Source organism: Cupressus sempervirens, chromosome 8 (genome assembly GCF_028749045.1).
Source record: "Cupressus sempervirens isolate cs-2001-9-10 chromosome 8, ASM2874904v1, whole genome shotgun sequence".
NCBI lineage: Eukaryota > Viridiplantae > Streptophyta > Pinopsida > Cupressales > Cupressaceae > Cupressus > Cupressus sempervirens.
The window spans coordinates 644010780-644029069 of NC_143125.1; positions in this window are offsets into that span (position 1 = coordinate 644010780).

The window sequence follows — 18290 nt, forward strand, 5'->3', positions numbered from 1 at the left end:
GGTGATGAATAAGTTGTTGGATGCCATGAGATGATGTTTTTTTGTTCTAACAATTCGCCAATACCTTATCCTATCTATAATATAATGGATATATGTAGGATCATTGTGTGCCAAAAGTGGTGATGTGAAAAAAGTGGAGTTTTAAAATTTCTTAAAGTATTTCAAAATCCACTTTGACATTTTTCCACCCATCTCGATACCAAAGCAAAAAGGTGAGACCATCTCTTTTTTAGTATCTGATCCATTATCAAGTACTAGATCCAATATTAGGTATCTGATATGATATTGGGTGCTCGATATTGGATTAGATTCCCAAAACCTATGGCTACAATTTCTTCTTTTTTAATAATCCAAGACCAATCATTTTCAATTATTTTTTCTTCCCATTTTGGGTATCTGGTAGCGAAATGGGTATATAATATTGGAAATTTCAAGTAATTTTTTTTGTTTATTTGATTGTTTTCAATGAATTATATTTAAAATAATTTTTTTTAATAGAAATCACTAATATTTTTTAGTTTCACTAAGAATTATTAATACAAATAGTAATATTTGGATTCTTTGCAATTTAATAGGCATGACTGACCCGAATGATATTGATAACACTGAGCCATGAAACAATGTTTCTCGAAACCTCCACTAGATGATCTAGTACCCCCTCAAAACTATCCACCAAATGATCCACTACCCCCTCAAAACCCTTCTTGAATTGAAGATTTGATACAAGAAGATATTGTTGAACTAAGGGGTTTGCAAACCACATATAACACTATACTTGCATTGGCTCCCATGCTATCCATGTTAAACACCATGATGGATAATACTCAGACACTTAACGATGAACAAGATGTTGCTCTTCACTAGCATGAGCAAATGTATGCCATGTTTGATGATGGGTTGGACTATGATGAGGTTGTGTCCCTAAACATAAGTAAAGATGATATAGTTAACCTTTTTGTGGACCCAAAAACCAATGAAAACATAGAATGCAAAAAGTCCAATTTATCAATTAAAAGGTGCACAAATGAGGCTATCTATGTCAAATTTTGGGATTGTTGGTGGATGATTTTTAAAAAACCTCCACACATAAATTTAGAGGTCCCATTCTATTTCTTATAAAAACTGTATGTTGAATTTGTGTTGGGCCTCAAGGTGAACTACTAGAGCATGAGGCACAACATGGGGATAGGAGGAGAAGCTCCTAAAGATAGACCCTTTTTCTAGTGGAAGAAAGCTAGCACTTATTCCCCCCCACTAATGCCTCCCCCCTCCTCTAGTGCAATATCCTTTTACCATTCCAGAGCCTAGCTCACAAACTATTACAGCCATCCATAGATTGAGTAGCCTATTGATTGTTAGAAGATTTGTTGGAAGCATGAATGCTAATAATATTCCTATGGGGGAGTACTGTAGATATGTTACTATTATGATATGTTACATTAATGATTGATTTTTTCATTGATGTCAATATAATAGTTTTTTATGGTATCTGACAGAAGAATAGCAGAAAAATCAAGTTGGTATGGATGTCTAGTTGAGTATTCTAACTACCTGAGGTTATGAGAGATACTTTTGAGTATTTGGCATATGCAGTTAATATTAGAAGATGAAAGAACAAGTCTAGAAGAATTTATGTAAGTTTTGGTGATGTCTATTATGGGATAGAGTTTACAGAGGCATGTTCTGGTAAAATTGTTATATCTCTTAGCAGAGTTGATATTTTCAGGATCAAGGTTGAGGATATGAAGAAGACATGTTGGTGATGATGTGGATAATATTTCTTTTCATAGTATTGTTTGTATAGAAAGTTATTCAAGTTGCAAGGAAAAAGATTTATGTTATTGCTAAGTGTAACATGTTCTTTATGTGGTCCTATAATAATTAATTGAGAAGGTCTAACAGCTAACTTAGAGAATTGTTTTGAGGACTTGTCATAAAGGAAGGAATTTTTCCTTTATCATGTTATGGAATGATATGGTTTTATGAGTTAATGATAATCAATAGAGAGTGTGGAGTGTGAAGTTGAGGAGAGCAGTGTGAAAGTGAAGGAAACTTCATTGCTAATGTTTTTGCTAAGTGATCCAAGGTTTAATATTTGGATTTGAGGGTTGTGACCTGGTCTAAAGGGTCTAACAATGATTGGTCCAGTTGATAGGATAGAGGAAAGAGAAATATGATAGTAAATTACTTGTTTGAGTAGTGAGCTCTTCTTGTATTTGAAATTGCATGTTTGGGTAGTGGGCTCTTCTTGCATACATTGTACCACAACTCCTAATAGGGTTAGAATCTCCTAACAGGAATTCAAAGTCTCCTAATAGAGATTCTATGAACTAAATGTTGTAATAGACTCCTAACAAGGTTCATCCTCTAACAAGGAATATTTATATTAGTACATTGTCTTATGGGCATCATTCTCATTGGGTCTTTCCCACTGATCAAGGGTTTCCCTAGTCAACATATTTGGCATAATTGTCTATGTGCATTTTATTATGGTTGTTGTTTACTTTGGTTGAATGGTTAAGTTTTTTTAAAGAAGATAAATATTTTAATTATTAGTTAATGGATTCACTATCCCCCCTGGTTATCTTGGTGGACTATTATTTCTAACAATTGCTATCAAAGCATCAGATCCTTGAAAATAAAGTTTAATAACTTTGGTAGATCTTTGGCAAACATGTTCAAGAAAGATAGTCTAAAGTTTGATGGAACAAGTTATGATAGCTAGAAGGAAAATATGAAGACACATTTGTTGAGTATAGGTCTAGGATATTAGATCTTGACAAAATTAGAGAAGACAATCATTGCTAAAAAAGGATTTGGAAATTTTCACCGAGGAAGAAAGAGATCTTTTCATGTGTGACATGAGAGCTAGAGAAGCACTATTTACTGCACTTCCTAAAATTGAGTACAATTAGGTAAAATCACTTCCTACTTCACATTTGATTTGGAAAGCACTGGAAAATAGTTTTGAAGGTGATGCAAATTCTAAGAAATTGAGGTTACAAAGTTAGACTTGTGTGTTTCAAGATGCTAAAATGATGGAAGATGAATCTATAAGAATATATATGTGCAAGATGTCAAAAATTACTACAGGTATCTAAGCTCAAGGAGGAACCAAAGAAGATGATGAGGTTATATGGAAGATATTGAAGACTCTAACACCACCATTTAAGTCAATATTTTAGATGATACAATTATTGAGATCTTGTACCAAAGATTTTACAAAAGAGTCATTGCTTGGAAGACTTGAAGTAGTTGAGAATGAGCTCAGACAATCCAGAGAGTTGACTAGAATAGAGACAACTTTCAATGCCCTAAATATTCAACCTAACTCATTAAGGAGCACAAGTGCTAGAAGAGATTTTTCTAATAGTAGTAGATCTAAGGAAGATAGAAAGATTGAAGGAGTAGCCCTTCTAGTAAAAAGGGAAACAGGAGGTAAGAAAATGTTTAAATGTTGAACTTGTGATGAATATGGTCATTATGCATCTATGTGTACTAAAATAGAGAAAAAGTATAAGGGAAATTACAAGCCTAGAAAATATAGAGAGTGTTTGTATGCAAATGAAGATAATTATTTTGATGAACAAGCATTAAGTGCTAGTGATGATGAAATTGGATTTGCGGCAATTAAAGAGGAAAGTCTAGAAAAGGTAGCTTTGGTTTCATTGGTTGAGAAGACATCTAATTGGATAATTGATGGTGGTTGTTCACATCATGTTACTAGTGATATGAACAAATTTGTTGACTTCAAAAGTTGGGATGGAGGAATTGTCAGAGTTGGAAACAATGTGGCATGCCAAGTTAAAGGTATTGGATCTATAACTCTTGATGATAAAAATAATAGTGAGGATGTATACTTTGTTGATGATTTAAAGCACAATATTTTGAGTGTTGGACAACTACTAGACAAAGTTTATTAGTTTTAGTTCATAGAAAAGACATGCATGATCAAAGATAAAGATGGAAAGGTAATTGGAACAAGAACCAGATCTAGAAGTAATGTATTTCAGTTGAATCCTACTAAAATGACTTGTTTGGTTGCAAAGGTAGATGACAATTGGTTATGGCATAAGATATTTTGTCATATAAAATTTGATAATATTGTGAGGACTAGTAGAATGTTTTTCAGTTAGAGATTTGGCAAAGGTTGTAAAGCCTACTAACATAATTTGCAAGGAGTGTATTTTGGCTAAGCATAACAAAACATCTTTTCCTAGTAAGATGCTTTTCACTATAGCAAGGTTGGATATTATACACACAAATCTTAATGGTCCTAACAAAATTAAATGATTATATGTTGAAAGGTACTTTATGATTCTAGTTGATGATTTTTCTAGAATGATGTGGGTTGCATTTCTTAAAGAGAAATCTGAGGTATTTGATGAGTTTAAGATATTCAAGAATAGGGTTGAGAATAAATCTAGTATGGAGATTAAATGTTTAAGATCAAATAGAGGAGGAGAATTTACTTTGAATGAGTTTAATGTGTTTTGTGAAGAAAATAAAATTAAAAGATAGTTATCAACTCCAAGACCCCCTAAACAAAATGGTGTTGTAGAGAGTGTTGGAGTTCTTTCTGGTAAAGAACATATCAGGTGGATTTAAACCTGATACCAAGAAATAAAGATTTAAATTGGACTTAGTTCATCCTTAGGCTTGTCTCTGGTCTTTATTTCTAAAAATTTGTCTCCCAGACTGAACAGAGCATGTTTAAAATTGAATTTTTTTTAAAATCATATAGTATAAACTATATAAACTTTAAAAATAATTCAAATATTTCAATTTGAAAATTTGAGCGTTTAAAACATTGGATTTTGATGATTTTATAATCATAGATTTCCATTTCCTCAAATTCTTCAATGCCACATGTCAATTTTTCATTGGACTATCACATGTGGCGGGCCCCACATTATTTTATGCATTTGAAAAAATTTAATTTTAAGCCTACGATATTACAACCAAATTGTAATATCATGGCTCATGAATCCACCCTCCCTGATGATATAACACTAGCTTTGAAAACTTCACATAAACCTATTTAATATAATTAATATATTAAAAACATTTCCAATATTCCATTGTAGCATCTCTCCATTGAAAATTCCCACCTCCGACCATACGACAAGCTTGTATGAAATATTTTGAAATTTAATTTATCTAATATCTCACCTTTTAAATTTTTCATTTACCATCCTTCCTCAATGTCGTAGCATCTCACCTTTAAAATTTTGTGTTTACAATCTCATGGAACCCATTGTATCATTGAAGTTATTTGATACTGCCCCCTCGATCTCACAATGACTCCAATTTCATAACATCACAAGGCATTAGAATTGAACTTCAATATGTCCAAACCATCCTAACCATTTTTACAATCTCATGGAACCCATTGTATCATTGAAGTTATTTGATACTGCCCCCTCAATCTCATGATGACTCCAATTTCGTAACATCGCAAGGCTTTCGATTTGAACTTCACAATGTCTTGACCATTCCTATGTTACGATGAGATCATAACATCACAACACATCAAAATCTAGGCCCCGATCATATGAGGGTAGTCAAATTATGTTGACCCTACAGATATTGTGGGCGGGCCCCTACATGTGAAGTCACCTTGTCCACAAGCGAACATTGTGTCTTAAAGACAAAGTGAGTTTTGAGTGTGCAATTTTAAAAATAAAAAATACTTGCCCACAGAAGCGTGTGGGATATTTCCTATGGATTGCACTACCTTTCATCTTACACCTGTTGTCAGTGGTCTTTCATCAATATTCATGGACTTCATGCCACTCCATACACCTACCTTGTTTAGTGTGGATCTGTTCTTCTGATGACGCCAAACAATTGAAGTAAATGCTCCCTACCTAGCGACGTAATTGCTATCTTCCTGCAAATGGCATGGGCTGTCATTCTTCTTTAGCTGTTAATGTGGAGTTCCTTGTGGTGTGAAAACTCTACCCTCTGCCATACTTGAGTGAATTACTCTGTTGATAGCATGGGGCTCACACTTTAAACAAACCTTCCCTCATATTGTGCTCTATTCTACCTACAAATCTACACATTCTGCTCAAAAAATGGATTGCTCCTTATGATGTCATTTTCAGCCAGTGGAATTCTCTTGTTGCTGGTGCTACAATTTATGCTTCTTTATCTCTTCATTTCTTATTGTTTGTAGCTGGCAATGTTGCAACCTTTCATCTCTTAGATGCCTAAAACACTAAGATGCTCACACGACATAGAAAAAGTAGAGACAATCAGCCACATAGAGTAATTGTGCCTCCTTTAAAATGATATTTTAGATCTCCTTAAACATCATGGGATTTCTAGGGGCCGACAACTTCCATAGTGATTTCATTTTCTTAGCATAAGAAATATTTGGTTTGTTTTAACTTGGTGTTATGCCTGTTATCTTCGTCATGGATACCCCTGTATGCTTGCAACTTCTTGCATAAAGCTCCCTGTGAATGCCTTCCCTTCATCCTGGATGAAAAGCTCCCTCATAGTTGTGGCTTCCCTCTCATTCATGCCTAGGAGTTATATTGCTGCTATGTGACTTCCTCCCCATTTGCGTGAAGCTTCCTTGGATGTGAATAAGAAAATCTTCTCAATGTGCTACGTTGGGAATTCATGGAGTGCTACAACATTAGTAACATATGTCAGACTAAATTATAAAAATGTCCATATTCATGTTGAGTCCACACCTTTTTATAATTTGATGACAATCCAAAAATAAACTTTTCATTTTACTTCATTTAAAATGCTTATGCTAAGTCCCATTATTTAATGAACCCCAACATTTTCCTAGTTTTGATATAAGAGAGAAAGACCTTTCATCTGAGGAAAAACCACTATATGTGGCATGATGGAGAAGTAATGAAAATAAAATCCATATTTATAATCATAAAATGGGAAACCCTTGTGCTCACCAATTGTAACCTAAGTAACTTTAATCTGTTCATAATTTCATCCATCTAATATAATCAGTCGGGCCTAAATGTGCGTCCAACTAAAAAAAAAATTGTTTTCGAACAACTGACCTTGAAAAATAATCCAATGATCATTCCAAATTGATTGAAATCAAACTTGAACACTGAATCACCATTAAAACTTATTTTAAATCATTTTCGTACCACTGTGAAATCTGTGTCAGGAGTCTTGTCAGCTAGCCTTAAAAATCGATCTAATCAAGTAACCAAGCCACAAAAATTGGCATGAGTGTTCAATCCTACACACTCTACCATACATCAAATTCTTAGCCTATTATCAATTTCTAGTAAAAATATTTTAATTTCTGAACATCCGTACTTCAATTATTCTGCAAGCAAATAGTGTTAAAAAACATAAACTAAGCTCGAGATCAGCATTATAAACTAGGTTATTAGTCACTTGGGATTCTAAAAACAAGGATATAGGTTCTTTTCCATGAGGAGAATATAATTCTATGGTTTGGGTTCATGACGAATCATAGGACGCATTTGGAAAATTTTTGAAAACAGGCACTTGGAAATTTCTAACTAGGAAATGTGTCAAAAAGTAATTTTTGATAAACAAACGGACATAATGAATTATGCAGATGGATTCATCATGACTTAGGAATTGGCATGCTTCAAGGAATTCTAGGAAAAAATATGATGGTACAATCAATTTAGTCTTATCAATCATAGTATCAAAGTTATAACGTGTCGAATAGGGGTATAGATCAATCTGGACCTTAGCCATAACAAAACAATGTAAACTGGGTTTTTAAGCATGTTAGCAAACTGATCAAACAGATTCGTCAAGACTTATAAACTGACACACTTGTAGTATTTTTGGGGTAGATTGTAGGCAAAAAAACCATTCAATCCAAGAAATCATGAATTCAAAGTTATGACATCCCAAACAGGGCTCCCGATCAATCTGCACTTTTGATTACCAGTGAAACCTTAAAAATTGCAAATGGAATCACATTTGAAAATTGATCAAACAGATCCTTCATAAGCTCAAATATGGAGTGTAGAAAGTATCTAACCCCTAGAAAGTTATGCAAAAGGAATTTTCTCATTTGGGTCAATTGGTAAAAAAATTTAGCTTGTCAAATAGGGCTACCCAAAAATATGAATAATATGCAGATTTACAACAGAGGTAACTGACCAAGAGGGGTTCGAAACCTAGTCAAACAGATTTGAAATGACTTGAAACTTGAAACATAGGCTCTATTTTATGCATACTAAACATCCTCAAAGTGGTGACTCGTGAAATATAACCAAGTACCAGATATTCAAATGCAAACATGCCCTCTAATCGCTATTTGACACTTGGGTAGAAAATGCAAAATTGACACAACTCAAAATGGGACTTCGTAGAATGGTTCAAAATGTCAATTTATCTTCATATAACACATGGATAGGCTGAAAAAATGGTGTTAGAAACATAAAACACCATTTAGGAATTAAGACAATAGCTGGGTACTCAAGCATGAAAAGCATTCATAGGGGGCTTAAAGTGACTCAAAATTTGGAATTGTCACTCAAAATGGGAATGGAATTTTGAGTGCCAATAGAGAGAAGGAAAAAGTTACTTATAGAAGTTGCAAGAGCTATGTTAGAAGAGAGTGATGTATCCAAACCATTTTGGAGAGAAGTTGTGAATATAGAAATCTACACTATGAACAGAGTGCAAGTCAAGAAAGACACAAACAAGACCCCATATGAACTATGGTTTGCTCACTTGCCTATAGTTAGTATTTTATAATTTTTGGAAGTAAGTGCTATATCAAAAGAGATAATGATATTGGTAAGTTTGATGGTAGAAGTGATGAAGGTATGATTCTTGGTTATTTATTGAAAAGCAAGGCTTATAGATGTTATAATTAGAGAACTAAGACTATTATGGAAAGTGAAAATGTGAAATTTAATGAGAAATTCATAATACAAGAGATAATAGTTGATTATAATTTAGATGATGATGTTGCTACTAAGCCAAGGAATGATGAATTATTTCTTAAGACTAACAATGATTTGTAGAATGAAGGAGACCCAAGGTAGGAACAAAGTTTGGAACCTTCAATAAAGACAAGACTTGAGATAGCAACTCCTAGTTCAAGAAAGAATATGATAAAGAATCACCCATCTGAATAAGTCAACCAAAGAAAACAAAAACATGTGATGAAAAGAAGTAGGATAAATGAAGAATTATGCTTGATATCTCAAGTTGAGCCTAAGAATATAGATGAAGCATGCAAAGATGATTATTGTAAACAAGTCATGAAAGAGGAATTGGATCAGATAGCAAAGAATGAGACATGGGAATTAGTCCCTAGACCAACACACAAGAATTTGATAAGAACTAAATGGGTATTTAGAAATAAGATGAATGAACAAGGAAAAGTTGTAAGAAACAAAGAAAGATTGGTATGTAAAGGTTACTCACAACAAGAAGGGATAGATTACGAGGAAACTTATGCCCCAATGGCTAGAATAGAAATAGTAAGATTATTCTTAGCTTATGTAGCATAGAAAAAATTCAAAGTATATCAGATGGATGTCAAGTTAGCATTTCTAAATGGAGAACCTGAAGAAAAAGTATACATTGAGCTTCCTAAAGGATGTCCTTTGATGCATAACAAGGACATAGTATACAGACTTAGGAAAGCATTGTATGGATTGAAGCAAGCACCCAAAACCTAGTATACAAGGTTGGACAAACATTTGAAAAATCTTGTATATAGAAAAGATATGGCAAATAGTAATCTATACTAGAAATAAATTGATGATGGTTTAATGATTTTGGTAATATTTGTGGATGATATCATATTTTGATGAAATGATGAAGAAAGGGATAAGTTTTCTAAGGAGATGAAGAAAGAATTTGAAATGATTATGATAAGAGAGATGAAATACTTCCTAGGGTTGTAGATTGTATAGAATAAAGAAGGAATCTTTATTTCTTAGACTAAGTACTTGAAAGATTTACTGAAAATGTTTGGTTTGGAAACATGCAAATCCATTGGAACACCTATGGTAGTTATATACAAAGGATGAGACACCTACTATTGAGAAAAATAAGTATAGATCTATGGTCGGAGGATTGCAATAACTAACTCATAGAAGGCTGGATATAGAAAATATTGTTGGAATTGTTGCAAGATTGTAAGATGATCCCAGAGAAGCACATTATGTAGTAGTCAAAAGGATATTTAGATATCTAAAGGGAACATCTGAGTTTGGATTGTGGTATAATAGATCTAATGATTTTACTCTAAGTGCTTATACTGATGCAGATTGGGCAGGCAGCATGGATGATAGAAAAAACACCAATGGAAGAGCCTTCTTTCTTGCAGGAAGATTGGATTATTAGTTAAGCAAGAAATAGGATTATACATCACAAAGTACAACGGAAGCAGAGTATGTTATATCAAAAAATAATTTCAATCAAGTCATTTGGATGAAGTAGATTCTAAAGGATATAAGGATAGAAATCAATGAACCTATTTTCATACATTGTGACAACACAAGCATAGTAAATATGTCTAAGAATCCAATGTTGCATTCTAAGATCAAGAAAATTTCTATTATGTATCATATGTTGGGAGAGAAAGTTGTAGAAAATGAAATCAAATTGGACTATGTGAGAAATAAAGAGAAAATTGTAGATATATTCACTAAGCCTCTTCCCAAAGAGATTTTTAAGTATTTATGAGGTATACAAGGGGTTATGCCCCTTCCTACATCAAAGTAGAAGATGCAAGAGTGCATCAATCTAGTATAATAGAGCACCATTATTGTATGGATTGAATATTGTTGGTTCCTATATGGGGGAGTATATATGATAGATAGAGTCATATAGGACTCTTGTTGGATGTTTTAAATAGTGTCTTTTGACACTCAGCTAAGTAAGCATCAGTTTTTGTAGAGTTTGATATAGTAAGTTGGTTGTTGAAATATTTGACAATGATATCAATGGGGGAGAATATTGCATGAAAAAAATTACACTAAGGAAGATGTTTGGCATAAGTATAGTATGTTTGGCATGAGAAAAACATGGAATGATAGTTGGAAAAAAGCACATTGAAGTATATCAATGGGGGAGAATGATTGATGAAGAGGATTTGAAAAGATGAGCAGCCTTTTGTTGGTATTCTTGGAACTAGATGTTTTTCTTCTATGTTGCCATCAATGCCAAAGGGGGAGATTGTTAGAAGATTGGTTGGAAGCATGAATGTTGATGATATTCCTATGAAGGAGTATTATAGATATGTTACTATTATGATATGTTACATTCATGACTCAGTTTGTCATTGATGTCAACATAACAGTTTTATGTGGTATCTGACAGAAGAACAACAGAAAGATTAAGTTGTTACAGATGACTAGTTGAGTATTCTAACTACCCAAGATTATGAGAGATACTTATAAATACCCTAAATATGCAATCAATTTTGGAAGATCAAAGGACAAGTCTAGAAGAAGTTATGTAAGTTTTGGTGATGTTTGTTCCAAGATAGAGTTTATAGAGGCATGTTTCAGTAAACTTGTTATATCTCTTAGTAGAGTTGATATTCTGAGGAATGAGGTTGAGGATATGAAAAAGACATGTTGGTGATTATGTGGCTAAGCTCTTTCATCATAATATTGCATGTATGGAAAGTTATTCAAGCTACAAGGTGAAATATTTATGTTGCCACTAAGTGTAACTTATTCTTTATGTGGTCCTATAATAATTAGTTAAGAAGGTCTAACAACTGACTTAGGGAATTGTTTTGAAGACTTGGTATAAAGGAAGTAAATTTTCCTTTATCATGGTATGGAACGATATGATTTTATGATTGATGATAAGCAGCAAAGAGTGTGGAATGCGAAGTCAAGTAGAGTAGTGCGGAAGTGAAGGAAACTTCGTTGCCAAGGTTTTTGTTGAGTGATCTAAGGTTTAACATTTGGACATGAGGTTTGCAACCTAGTCTAAAAGGTTTGATATTGATTTTTTTGGGTTATAGGACAAAGGAAAGATGAAGATAATAGTAAATTACTTGTTTGAGTAGTGTGCTTTTCCTGTACTTGAAATTGCATGTTTGGGCAATGGGCTTTTCTTGCATACATTGTACCACAACTCTTAACATGGTTAGAATCTCCTAACAGGGATTCAAAGTCTCCTAATAAGGACTCTATGTACTAAATGTTGTAATAGACTCCTAATAGGGTCCATCCTTTGACATGGAATATTTATATTGGTACATCATCTTGTGGGCATCATTCACATTGGGGTTTTTGTTAGAAATGGAGATTACTAAGAGGGGAGGTGAATCAGTAATCTACAAACTTTAGTCACCAAATGGATATTATTACTTACTTTAAACCATGCATAAAAAATAAATAAAGTAATTTTGAATAGTAACAATAGCAATGCACAAAGATAACTCATAACACCATATTTTTTTAACTAGGCAAACCCTGGCAAAGGGAAAACCTCAGTGGAGATGATACCCACTAGATAAGTTCCTTGTTAGAGGATGGACCCTATTAGGAGTCAATGAGAAAATTTAGTAGAAGTAGTCCCTATTAGGAGACTTTAAATCCCTATTAGGAGATTCCAACCCTATTAGGAGTTGTGCCAACCCTATTAGGAGTTGTATTACAATGTATACAAGAAGAGCCCACTGCCCAAACATGCAATTTCAACTACAAGAAGGGATCACTACTCAAAAAAGTAATGTACTATTATTTGTCTTCCTTGTTGATCTCTCATCTTTAGCTCAATCTTGGATCACCACATAACTCATACAAAAAAATTTGTATACCACTTTCACAAAAGTTTGCTCACTTTGCATAACTTCCCAAGCACATACAAGTACTCCACTTCCTTATAATATCAAGATAGCACACTTCTTATCACAAGAAGTCTTTTGCATAAATATCATGCCTTTACATAAATTACTACTAGATTGGGTAGGATCACAATTCACTTTTCCAAGTTAGAGTAAACATTGAGGATGTCGGCCCTAATTGGACAAGTAAATGTTTTGTAAATAAATTAATTCTTTTCTTCAATTTTGTTGTCCTATATCATCAAAACATGATTATATCTATTTTTTATAGTCCATACAATATTCTTAGGTTATACACATCATCACCAATTATAGTATCTCCATGTAACTTTGCTTGTCATAATATGAAATCTGCAACATGTTATAAACAAAATAATACGTTGCTATAAACCAAATTCTATACTTAGAAAAAAAAATTGATAACCAAACACTAAGTATCTTTACTTATGAGGTTTTGTATTAACATGTATATCATGTGTTGCCATTAATGAAAACAATTACATATCGCAATTATCTAATTTTCAACAATCTCCCCCTTTGGCATTGATGACAACAAAATAGGGAAAATTGGCTAAGTGACAAAACTTAACTAACAGAATAAACATTCCATCTATTACATCTTTACACATATATGCCCCCCCTTACAATATACTTTATACTACACATGTATCTCTCCCAACAAATTCATGTATACAATTTTTCACATCTCTCCCTTTTACTATCCAAATTTCTTTCTTTCCAATTTTCTTCTACTATTACTCCTCCTTTGACATCAATGACAAAAGTCAAAATGTCAAGATTCTGTCCAAAACTATTAAAACTATTGTCCTTGCCTTATGCTAAAATAATCTTCATATAGTCATCAAAAATTCTCTTCAAGTTGTCCATACCTTTGTTCCATGTCTCTTTGGTAGACTCTGTTGATAAGAGAATTTCACATAATGCATATGATGTAATCTCAACTACATTGATATCTGATACAAAAAGTTTGTATATGTGTCTTTGCCCTTGACACATTCTTCTAGCTACTTCTCAACAAAAGATAACTTTAGAGCAATAGATTCTTTGAAATCAAATACTCTCTTCAATATCTTCTCTTTCCAAAGTTTTAGTTGCCTAATCTCGCTATGAACATTGGCAACTTGATTCTCAAAATCAACTACTTTTCTAGAAGGGTGCAAGATTTGGCTGGATAAAGCTTCAAGCTCACTTATCTTTGCCTCAATCTAACTCTCCAAATCCTTATTTAGTTTGTATGATAAGTTATACTTAAAATATGAAGCTTTTCCTTCCTATTTACATTTTTGAAGTTCTTTATGCATGTATCAAGATTGACTAAGTTGTTCTTGATATTCAAGCAAATGGTGCTAAACAAGTTAGTATCATGGAAAATTTGAGCCTTTGCTTCTATAACATTCAAAAAATTAGTAAACTCTTCATCAAATGACTTTATCACTACTTTTGCTCTCAGTTTAGGATCTGACTCAATGTGTTGTACTATTAAAGTATTGTGCAATCTGTTAGTCACTTCCATTAGTGATCTTTGAAAATTTTCACCATTTTATTCTTCTATAAAATTTTAGATAAGGATGAAATCAAATTCATCTCATCATCATCATTAGTAGCCAAACTAGTAAGAGAGAGTGAATAGATGAACTAGATGGTTTAGTTTCATTTTCCCTCTACTTATTTGTTGCTTCTTTAGCTTTCCTCTCTTCCTCTTCCTTTCTTTCCTTTTTCTCTCTTTCTTTCTTCTCTTTTGATCTTTTCTTTTCTTCTTCCTTAGTTTTCCTTTTCATTTCTTCTTCTGTAATTCTTCTATTATCCTCATCTTCCTTTCTTTTTCTATCTTCCTCAAGCAATTTTTGCTTGACTTCTTCTATCTTCTTCTTTTCAACTTCTACTAGTCTCTGCTCTTCCTCAATTTGTTTCAACTTTTCTTCAATGTCCTCAATGTCAAGTACATCTGGTCTAGATCCACCAAATGGATTAGTATCATCAGTCCTAAGAGTAACATTGATTTGATCAATCTTCATAGTATCACCACTCACTAACCACTCACTAACACTTCTGAGGTTCTAGGAGCTAGAGAAGATGTTTTCTGTGACAACATCTAACTGATAGCTACTACTATCTCCTTTCTCAACTTATCCTTCTCACAAACCATGAACAAAAATGGCCTCAATTTGTTCTTCAAGTATGGAGTGAGGTTATTTAACAATCTCTTAATTTCATCTTCATCATTAGTGTTGTAGATAGTCGTTAGCATAGACTTCCAAAGTTCAAGATCTTCTTCACTTATAGGAACCTTCTTATCAATAAGTCTCTCATAGACTTTCTAGTCACTACTCCTTTGATATCTTTCATACTAAGATCATTTTCTATTATATCTCATAGTAGATATATCAATTTGATGCTTCTCAAAATTATTATATAGATCATAAAACTTGTTCATCTGAAAAAAGTTTCCCTCATTTACAATTGTTGTGTTAATCTTCTCAATCTTCAGCTTCCATGGTTTTTGAGCTTTACTTGTTGCTTGATTAGGTGGAGTCACATTTTCTACTTGCTTGGCTTGTTATTCCTCAACCTCTGCATCATCACTAGATTCAATTTTCAACAATTCTTTCTTCCTCTTGCTAGGTCCTATAGCCATCTATTTGACTCTCTTTGCCTTTGTAGTCACTGCTTCAACCAATCTCTCTAATTTTCTCTTATGTTCATTGGGTTGAACATCAAAATGCTACCACATATGGTATGCTCTACTCTGAAGATGTCTCATCAAATAAAACTAACAAGGGTTGTATGTTCAATATACCTTGATTCAATGTCTATTTGCAGCCTTATATTCACTTTCTAACATTTAGGTCTCAGCTAGTGCCTTCTTCATGATTGACTCAACCTTCTTGTGAGATGCTTTATCCAAGATTTATTGATGAGTGTGATGTGTAATCTCATTAAATGTGCCAAATATGTACTTAGCTTAGTCTTTCTTTGAGTTCAACAACAAATCAATATAGCCAATTGCAGCATCATCACTCAACTCATAGCTCAAGGGATCTAAAAATGTTTCCCAAGGTTCCATTACTTGAATGTAAGTATAATATATACCAACTAGAATATATATGTCTTCCTTGAACCTATCCACAATTCTAGGTGAGATCCTAAATCTTTGTTTCATCTCATTTTAGAATGTTTTCATTATCAAATTACCACTACCCAATATCTTGTCTACAGGGTGCCTTCTGCATATAGGTATGCGCAGGATCATGGTGTGCCAAAAAGTGGTGATCTGGAAAATTTGTAGTTTTGAAATATCTCAAACCATTTCAAAATCTATTCCAACTTTTTTCACACCCACCTTGATACTAAATGAAAATAATTAATACCTCTATAAGGTCTACTATATCTTTTGATAAAAAACCTATATGGTCAACTTTAAAAACATCCTAAAAATGTGCTTGTGGTCTTTTTTTATGTGATTTTTACTTCAAACATGTAGCTAATGACTTTTTTTCACCAAAATTTGATAAGATGAAAAGGGTTTCTTAAGAATGTTCTTATCTTTTCATAAATGTAAGGTTTGTCCAATTGTGAGTTTAGTAAGTAATTATTACTTATTTTCTAATGGAGCTATGTATAAAGTTCCAACTGGCACACTACTTGAAAACAAACTATAACTTTCAAATGGCACGACATTTTTTTAAATCCCAAAGATGCATCACATTCTATGTTTCTTCTACTATAAGAAAAAAAAGAGTTAAATATTGAATTTTGCAGAGTTTTGAATTAGTTAAGGTGTTCAGACATGAGAGTTTTTTATTCCAAAAATACTAAAGTTAAAAATTAATTATTAATTATTTACTTAGAATAAAAATACCCAAAAATATGTGTCACATCTAGGTATGAGTATAATACTTATATCTAGAATATTATTTAAAAATATTATCATTTGATTTTGATTAAGGTGGTCAGACATATGTCTACTTCTTATTTTAGTTTTGAAAATTTTGTAATATTGTATTAAAATTCAATATTTTGACCAATTAATTTTTATTTTTTTGAGATAAGTCCTAGTAATTTAGAAACTAAATTCAATTTCCTAGAGATTCTTTTCTCTCATCTTTTTGATATAAAGTTAATAACAAGTAGAAAATTGCATGTCAAGTTGACATAACCCTAATTTTCTAATATTTTATTGCCAATTAATAGCATAGTTGGTTGACCATGATCCTGCACATACCCATACCTCTGTGATCTTATCCATAGTGCATCTGTCACTACTCATTATATCTATTACTAATAAGTAAGGAAGTCTCTTCAACACATGAAAAAATAAGTGACTAATCAATGATTGGAATCTAAATACGCCATTCTTTGTTCTTTTAATCTTTTCAAGGTTCTCCAAGAGTTGCATCTTTAGTATTTCACTTATATTTACCTATTATATCTCAACACATATCTTATAAGCTACATAAATAAATCCTACTAAAAGTTCATCTATCTTAAAACTTGCACAAACTGAATAAGTAATAATTCTGCTAAGAAATCTCACATCATCCTACTTGATGGAGCTAATTACCATAGTCTTCCCATTGTATACTACCTTTGTATAATTTTTCACTTTCTTCTTAACCATCTTTTCACCTATGGGTACACTACCTTGTTTGCTAAGACCAGTTAGCTCATGTATAGGGTTGGCAGAAATGTCTACTACATTGTCTTACATCCATAGTTTACCATCATCTATTCTACTCAATATAACTTGTTTCCATTCATCTTTATCTAATTCATGCTAGAAATGATACTTAAATAAGTCTAATTCCTTTAAATGTTCAAATACAACCTTCACTATCATGTCATGGTTAAAGATCAATTCCATATCCTTATTCATATATTCACTTCCAATTGACTCAAACTTGCAATTCAAATAATTTTCTACATCTTACGAATAAACTATGTTATTCAGAGTGATACACAACGCAAAGTAAGGGTTTTCATCACTAGGTTTTATAGAAACTATGTTAAACTTAGGTCTATCCTCATTCTCAATACTATGAACAAATGTCATATCCATGATTCTTTATCAACAATATCTTTTACCAAACAAATTTTGTGGAAAAATGATAGAATATCTCTTTCCAAAAATAGGGTTTGCTTCAAAATTGCTCTTTGCAAGTTGCTTCAAAATGCTTATTCACTTTGAATGTGTTTGCAATGAACTAGAATCAATTCTATACTCCATTTATCCCTCAACTTGAACTTGCATTAATTGCATACTTCACAAATATGAAAATGATGCTACTTGTATTATGTAATCAGATAACTGCTCAAAATAATGTATCTAATCTTTAGATGTCACCTAAGGTTTACTACAACCTCCTTCCATTATGAGAAATATCCTCAAACTTTTGCATCACAAAATTCTCTACAAAAAACTTACCTTTCATAATCTGTTACAGAATCAATTCTTACTATAGTA